Here is a 7,379-nt window from a genome sequence, read left to right as displayed (position 1 = left end):
GGAAGTATATGGATGTTTGCTCGTGAAAAAATGAGCTGTCAAGTAGTGCTCATGTTTTTAAGGATTAAAGAGTTTTGAGGAAAACCACATTTTTCCCACCAGTCCAGTTCATGCCGACAAATACACTGAGCTAAATAAGTGTCTCTCTGCTCCTGTGTTGGTCTGATATGTAGAGAGAGCCCAGAAGAAGTATGTGGACCCCTTGGAATTAACAGATTCTTTCCATTAACTTTTTTGCATCTTACTTTTTTTCCCATTAAAATGGTGATGCCCTGAAGAATACAATGTATTCTGGGCGAGAATTTTCACGACTTTTATTTCTGGTTAATACATCGTGATGGGTCAAAAACTGGGCCAAGTCCACATGCAGACTATGATCCGCTGTGGTGACCCGTCCAAGAGGGTTTAAGCCGGAATGGTTGGTGTTGACATAACGGCGAGTCGTCTCCTCTGAGTGAGTTACGCTTCAGTTGTGATCCTTCCAAAAAAGACGTGCGAACCGCTCTGTCCTTCTCCTCTCTGGTGAGGATACTCACGCCCACTACAAGGAGAACACAAATTGGCTCATCCTTCCAACAGATGTTAGTTGTTTTCTTCCATTGTTTTTCCAAAGATTTAATTGTGTGTGACAAAATGAATCGTTGCCATCTTAAAGCTTATCGTATGGAAACACTGTTCTAACTGAAATGTAGTAATCTCTGCCTTACAGCCATCTGTTGCAGTGGCTGATCTGTACATTACTGCTCGGTACGAGGTTGATGACTCGACTAGTATTACACTTGATTAAGATGTTTCAGTGCCTGACCATGTGTGCTTTTCACTCCTGTTATCCCAATACAATTAAGTACAGCATTATGTCTGCCAAAGAACCAAAGAACTTTTAGAAAACAATGTTATTTCAAGATCAAAATAAGCATTTAATATGACCTTTTACGCACATAGCAAATCTTAAATTCTTTTAGCCAAGTGAAATTAGATGCACTGATTTTATCAATACAGTAGCATTATTGAAGATATAAAAGTTTATTTATGTAATATATTTTATGTTGAGCTTTGCATGCACACATTCTACCTGTTCAAATCATTGGAAGACAAGGCAGTAGCTCAGGTGGTAGAGCGGGTCGTCCAATGATCGGAAGGTTGGCCGTTCGAATCCCGCTCTGTCCCAGTTGCTGTTGTAGTGTCATTGGGCAAGACACCTTATCCACCTTGCCCCGTGTGAATGTGTATGAATGTTTGGTGGTGGTCGGAGAGGCTGAAAGGCTAAAGGTTAGCCTGGTGCAGCTATTCAAGACTTCCCATTTTTGTCGGGGGGCCCCATTGTCCTTTTTAAAACTTTAAACTTCTGTCCACCAGACATGGAAATTCTCAGTTCCTCTTTAACTAAAAATGTCATGATTTACCTTTTAACCCCAATGTCTGTTTCCTCCCACACAGATTGTGCAAACGTTACTGTTTAATTGAGTCGTGCCGCTTTTAATGTTGATGTAAAGCACTTTTAATTAGCTTGTGTTGAATTGTGCTATACAAATAAACTTGCCTTGCCTATCATCTAGCAAAACCCAAATCATCACAATTCAGGAATTCAATACCCAGTAATTCAAGATGTTTTATTGTCATATGCACATAGTTTACACCATGCAATGAAATTCTTAATTTGCAAAAATATCCCAACAAAATCTAAAAACACAAGTATAGAATATACCAAATATTCCTTATAAGATGTATATACACCTATAATATGTAGATGCACTCATAAGGTGTATACACACTTATAAGAGTCGTGGTGTGTTTGCCTGTGCAAAGTTCGCATTCAGTAGAGGCAAGAGTTGTCATGAGACATTCAGCAGCCTGATGCCCTGTGGATAAAAACAGTTTTTAAGTCTGGATGTTCTGGCTTTCATACTTCTATAGCGTCTGCCAGATGGTAGCAGTGTGAACAGTGTATGCTGGGGGTGTGTAGTGTCTTTGGTGATGTTGTGTGCCCTCTTTGTGACCCGGGTTTTGTAAATGTCCTGAAGTGATGGGAAGGCTGCTCCACAGATGTATTGTGCAGTTTTAATCACATGTTGGTGAGCTTTCTTTTCCTGTACTGGGCAGTTTCCAAACCACACATTGATGGAGTTGGTCAGGATGCTCTCCACCGTACATCTGCAGAAGTTGCTTAGGAGCTTGGTGGACAGACCAATTTTCCTCAGCTTTCTTAAAGGGGACCTATTATGGCATCTAATACCTATTTTAAACAGGCCTTGAATGTCTTAAAAACAAGCTTTTGATTTTTTTTTTGCTGAATAAATTAGAAATTCAGCCTCTGAGCCATGTCTTTATCTTCCCATTCTCTAACCTCATTATCTATGCAGGATTCTGAGTGGGCGGGGCTATGATAATGAGGCTCTGTGCTGATTGGCTGCCTGAATGACGCGTAGCAGGGGAGGGCACAAAGCATCGCTTGTGTTGGTTTTTACAACCAACAACAGAGTAATTATCATGTCTAGCTCGAACAGACGCCATCACGATACACCTCTACAAGAAAATGGTGGAAGCTCCAGCTGGAGGAGTTGATGTTGTTGTTCTGGCCAGAGTTAGTTGTGTGCATGGTTTCACGCATCGGAGGCCAACCTATGTAAATCGCTCCCGTCGTTACGTAACAACGGGAGCAGAATCTGAACAGCTCGTAGATCCACATCACACTGGATGGCTCATCCGGCCGGCTGTACAGACACTGCAGAATTTGGTTGCTTTCCTCCTTCTCTGAGTTGGCAGGCTAAGGGGAGACCACTTTATATATGTTAAAGCAAGAAAAAACTGTTTTTTCATAATAGGTCCCCTTTAAGAAGTAGAGCCCCTGCTGAGACTTCCTAGTAATGTGCTGGGTGTTGTGTGACCAGGAGAGGTCGTCACTGATGTGGCTGCCGAGTAATTTAAAGGTTTTCACCCTCTCTGTGCATCATCGATGTAAAGTGGGCTGTGCTGCTGGTCTCTCCTCCTCCTCGGGTTGATAATCATCTCCTTAGTTTGTTCTGCATTTAAGGAGAGATTATTTGTGTGGCACCAGGATGCCAGCTGAGCCACCTCCTCCCTATAGTCTGTCTCAGCCCCACCACTGATGACTGATGACTGTTGTGTCATCCGCAAACTTGATGGTGTTGTTGCGTCGGATGGGGGCAGTCATAAATGAATGATCTCTCTTGATGGCATCAGTTTTACTTCCTACACCACTGTGAGATACTTTGAAGTGATCTTTGACCAGAATGTGTCATTTAAACCACAATCAAACAGGTCTCTAGAGTGGATGTTGTCCATCTTGGTAATGTTTCAAAAATCAGGAACATGTGACGCAGAAAAACATGCATCTTGTTACATCAAGGCTGGACTTCTGCAATGCCATTTTAGCTGGATGTCTAAATAATTCTATTTAAATGCTTCAGTGGATCCAAAATACTACTGCCAGAATTATAGCTGGTACTGCCAAGAGATCACACAGCGCCCCCCGCCCCCCGGCTGTCTGTTCATATTAGAATTCAATTAAAACCTCTTTGTGACATATAAAGCTCTAAGTGGCCTTCTTATCTTAAAGACCTCATTGTTCTAAACCAACCTACCAAAGCACTTTGGTCTCAGTCTGCTGGTTTACTCAAAGTTCCCAGAATGTCCAAGTCCAGAATGAGCTTTTAGTTTTCGTGCTCCTTTCTCGTGGAACCAGCTACCAGTCTGGATACAAAATGCTGACTATCGTGGTTTTTAAGTCTAAACTAACCCATTCCTTTGTGATCTCATGGTTGTTTTTTTGTTTAAAAACTATACTTGTTCAATTATACTACATTTTTATGCATCTAGCCATTTTATCATTCTTTTCACTTGAGTTTACTTTAATCATTTATTATGTTTTGTTTTATAGTGTAAAGCACTTTCAGTTGCACTTGTGTTTGAAGGGTGTTATTTATTTAGGACCTTTTCAAGCTCAAGCACAACTCAAAGTAGCAATAAAATTCTATTACATTTGTTCCACCTGCTGCATGATGAACCATGACTTTTCGCTCATGTGATAAAAGATGTATTTTGATCAAAATTCTGATCTCAGATCACTGTTTTTCTGGTTCTAATCTAAGGGCAGCTGGGGCAGGACCAGCGCCAAAAGGACAAGGGAAGTTGTTCAGAATGTCAGCTCCAGTCAACCCTGTGTGTCAACTGATTTCAAGAACCCAAAAAATGCAGAACCTTTTGAAGAACATTTTATTATTCAAATATTTCAGTACATGTAATGCTTCCTTTTTTAAATAAATCGTGGTTCCCACTGTTAATATGACATGATCTCTCTTTTTACATATTGTTGCTGCATACTAGTTGACTCTTTAAGAATGTAGATTTTATCCTAGTGGTTACATAGGTGGGTTTGGGTCTGGAGGATCCAGGTTCAAGTCCCTGGACTGCTACCAAAGTGAAGCACTTTGACCCCCTGAGCAAAGGGCCCGGGTGCACCCTGGCTGCTGTACAAATGACAGCCCACTGCTTTTAGTCTATAGAGATGGGTTAAAAAAAGAGAATAATTTCCCCTTGTGGGAGGAATAAAGGTAAATTAATTGCTACAGTAAGACTACTGAAAAAATTATACCACTACCCAACTGTAACCTTTCTAATAATTTTTTCACGTTGCTATAAAATGTGATCATCTAGTTTAAGTCAAAGATGAACACAATGTGCTTAAAGGGGACCTATTATGGCATATAATACCTATTTTAAACAGGCCTTGAATGTCTCTTTTTGCTAAATAAATTAGAAATTCAGCCTTTGAGCCATATAGCATCCCAGTCTCTAACCTCATTATCTATGCAGGATTCTGAGTGGGCGGGGCTATGATAATGAGGCTCTGTGCTGATTGGCTGCCTGAATGACGCGAGACACCGCTAAGAAAAAATGGCAGAAGCTCCGGCCGGCGGAGTTAGTTGTGGGCGTGGTTTCACGCATCAGAGGCCAACCTATGTAAATTGCTCCCGTCGTTACGTAACGCCGTTTTGAGCTGAACATTTGTCAGACGCCCTGCTTCTATTTTCTTCCTGTCGCTCGTGTTGAAAGCTGGTTGAAAGCGCTGTAGGAAACAGTCACGGATGAGGAACATCGATCCAGTTAGTTGAAATGAGAAGTTATCTCTATGATTCCTCCTCATTTCACTACAAAAACCTCAATAAAGTGGCAGCTGGCTGGAGGGAGATGGACAGAGAGCGTCTGATGTCACGCAGTGCTACGATAGTCGGACACTCGCATGCAGTTACACGGTGTTAAGTTGTGGGCGTGGTTTGCATTTTCGTTACATAACGAAAGGGAGCAGAATCTGAACGGCTCGTAGAAGCCACATCACACTGGACGGCTCATCTGGGCGGCTGTACAGACACTGCAGAATTTGGTTGCTTTCCTCCTTCTCTGAGTTGGCAGGCTGAGGGGAGACCACTTTATATATGTTAAAGCAAGAAAAAACTGGTTTTTCATAATAGGTCCCCTTTAAGCTTACACACACACACAATCATGTTTTCAATCTCTACGTAAACAAACTGCGACTGTGGCAAGACATCCCAGAGGAAGTAAACGCTGCACACCAAACATTTGCCAAAAAAGTTGAATTGTTTGTCAAGAATAGCACCATGTGTGGCACAACATGGGAACGCCACTGAAAACACCCCAGCAGTTAAGCATGGTGGAGGGAGCATCGTTATTTGGGCTTGCGTCATTACATCAGGGCCTGGACCACTAATCACCATCAAGGGGGGAACTTATCCTGCTCCAGAGAAGCAGATGGGCTTTCAAAATAGGCTGGACGGGTTGATTCCCAAATTTGGCAAACCGTGCTCCTGGGTAACGTCAGGGAGGTCGTCCACATTTTGTGGAAAATCAATTCAGAAAACCAGTTAATGACTTTTTCTTGCTGCAGTGTTGAAACGGAGAAGTGGTAGTGAAGGGATGGGGTTGCAGCATGTTGGGATGGGGGGGGGGGGTGTGTAGTGGGCTTACACACACAGTATCAGAGGAAGGAGATTTCGAAAACATCCTCCCTCCCTCTTCGCCCAGAGGGGCCCCCCTTAACACAAACCCAAAGTCTCCTGTATTACAGCAACCGTGAGAACATCTGCTACTCACGAAAAACAAACAGCACGGCAGGGTGCTAAACTAAAATAAGTCTTCACATCAAGACACTGTCAACCCAACTTGACCCTGACCATCCATCGTCAATTCTATTTTTGAAACATAATACACTAAATCTCTATTTGTATCCGTCTTGGTGAGATTCCTGCAGCATATGCTTGCACGTCTCAGACTTATTTGCAGAAATCCCTTGAAAACAAGCAGTATTTTCATCTTGAAAAGGAGGGGCCCCATTCACTGAGACCAAAGCATTCTCTCAGGCCCGAAGTGCTCGAGAGGGCTGCGAGGTTTCAGTCGAGGGGCCCCAGACGTGCCAAATCGTCTGGATAAATACGGCTTGAAGAGGAACTCTGTGGTTTTCCTGGAATTCTAATGAATCTGTCTTTTGTGTTTGTGTACTGGCTGGAGCAGAGTCCGCGGTGCTGAAATGAGCATGTCGGACTTCACAGAGCCTTAGAGAGCTGAAGAAGGGCCGGCAGTGTCTGACAGTGCGCCAGAGGTGGCCGTCAGTTTTGGAAACCACAGCGGCGACAACGGACAACCCTCTGAGTGACAAGCCAGTGTCCTGAGAAAACATGGAGGGCAACAACAACATATCCAGTCAGGGCTTTACACACTCCAGTGACAGGTTGTTTACAGCTTAGATTTATAGCTTTATACCTCCGATCCAAATGAAGCTTCCACCAACACACAATCATTAACTCCCTTCGGAGTACACAGGAATCTTTCCAGCTGCTTTTGTGTTTTAGTGTCCGTGTCACGCTGTTTTAAGGTTTCAGTTTCACCGAGGCCTCATGCATGGAGGAAACTGAATAAATGTTCAGTCAGCTAAACATCTCCATGACTGGACTTTATCTTCCAAACACATGAAACTGGGTAAAGAAAACCTTTGAAAAGATCTGATCCTGGGTGGCAAGTACGGCGTGAAAACATCTCTCTTCCTGTAACGACACAGTGAGCTTGTCTTGTTTTGTGGAGCCTCATGTCTTTGTTGAGCAAAAGTCTCTTTCCCTGCTGGGGGTCAGTTTCTCCTTTTTGAGTTTCTACCCCCGCCGGAGGGGTTGTGAGAGGTGATGGCTGGAAAACAGACCCAAGCCGAGTCCATAATTAGAACAGCAAGCAGACCGGGCCAAGATCAAGGCCAGAGGCTCCTGCGTGTCAGTTTGTATAAGGCTCAGACCCGCTTGTCCCTCGGAACTAAAAGTTTATGCACAAAGGAAATAAATGAGGCGTGAAAATGTCTG

This window comes from Cololabis saira, chromosome 12 (assembly GCF_033807715.1).
Source record: "Cololabis saira isolate AMF1-May2022 chromosome 12, fColSai1.1, whole genome shotgun sequence".
NCBI classification, from domain to species: Eukaryota; Metazoa; Chordata; class Actinopteri; order Beloniformes; family Belonidae; genus Cololabis; species Cololabis saira.
The sequence above is the reverse complement of the archived record's forward strand: the minus strand, read 5'-3'. Positions refer to the sequence as shown.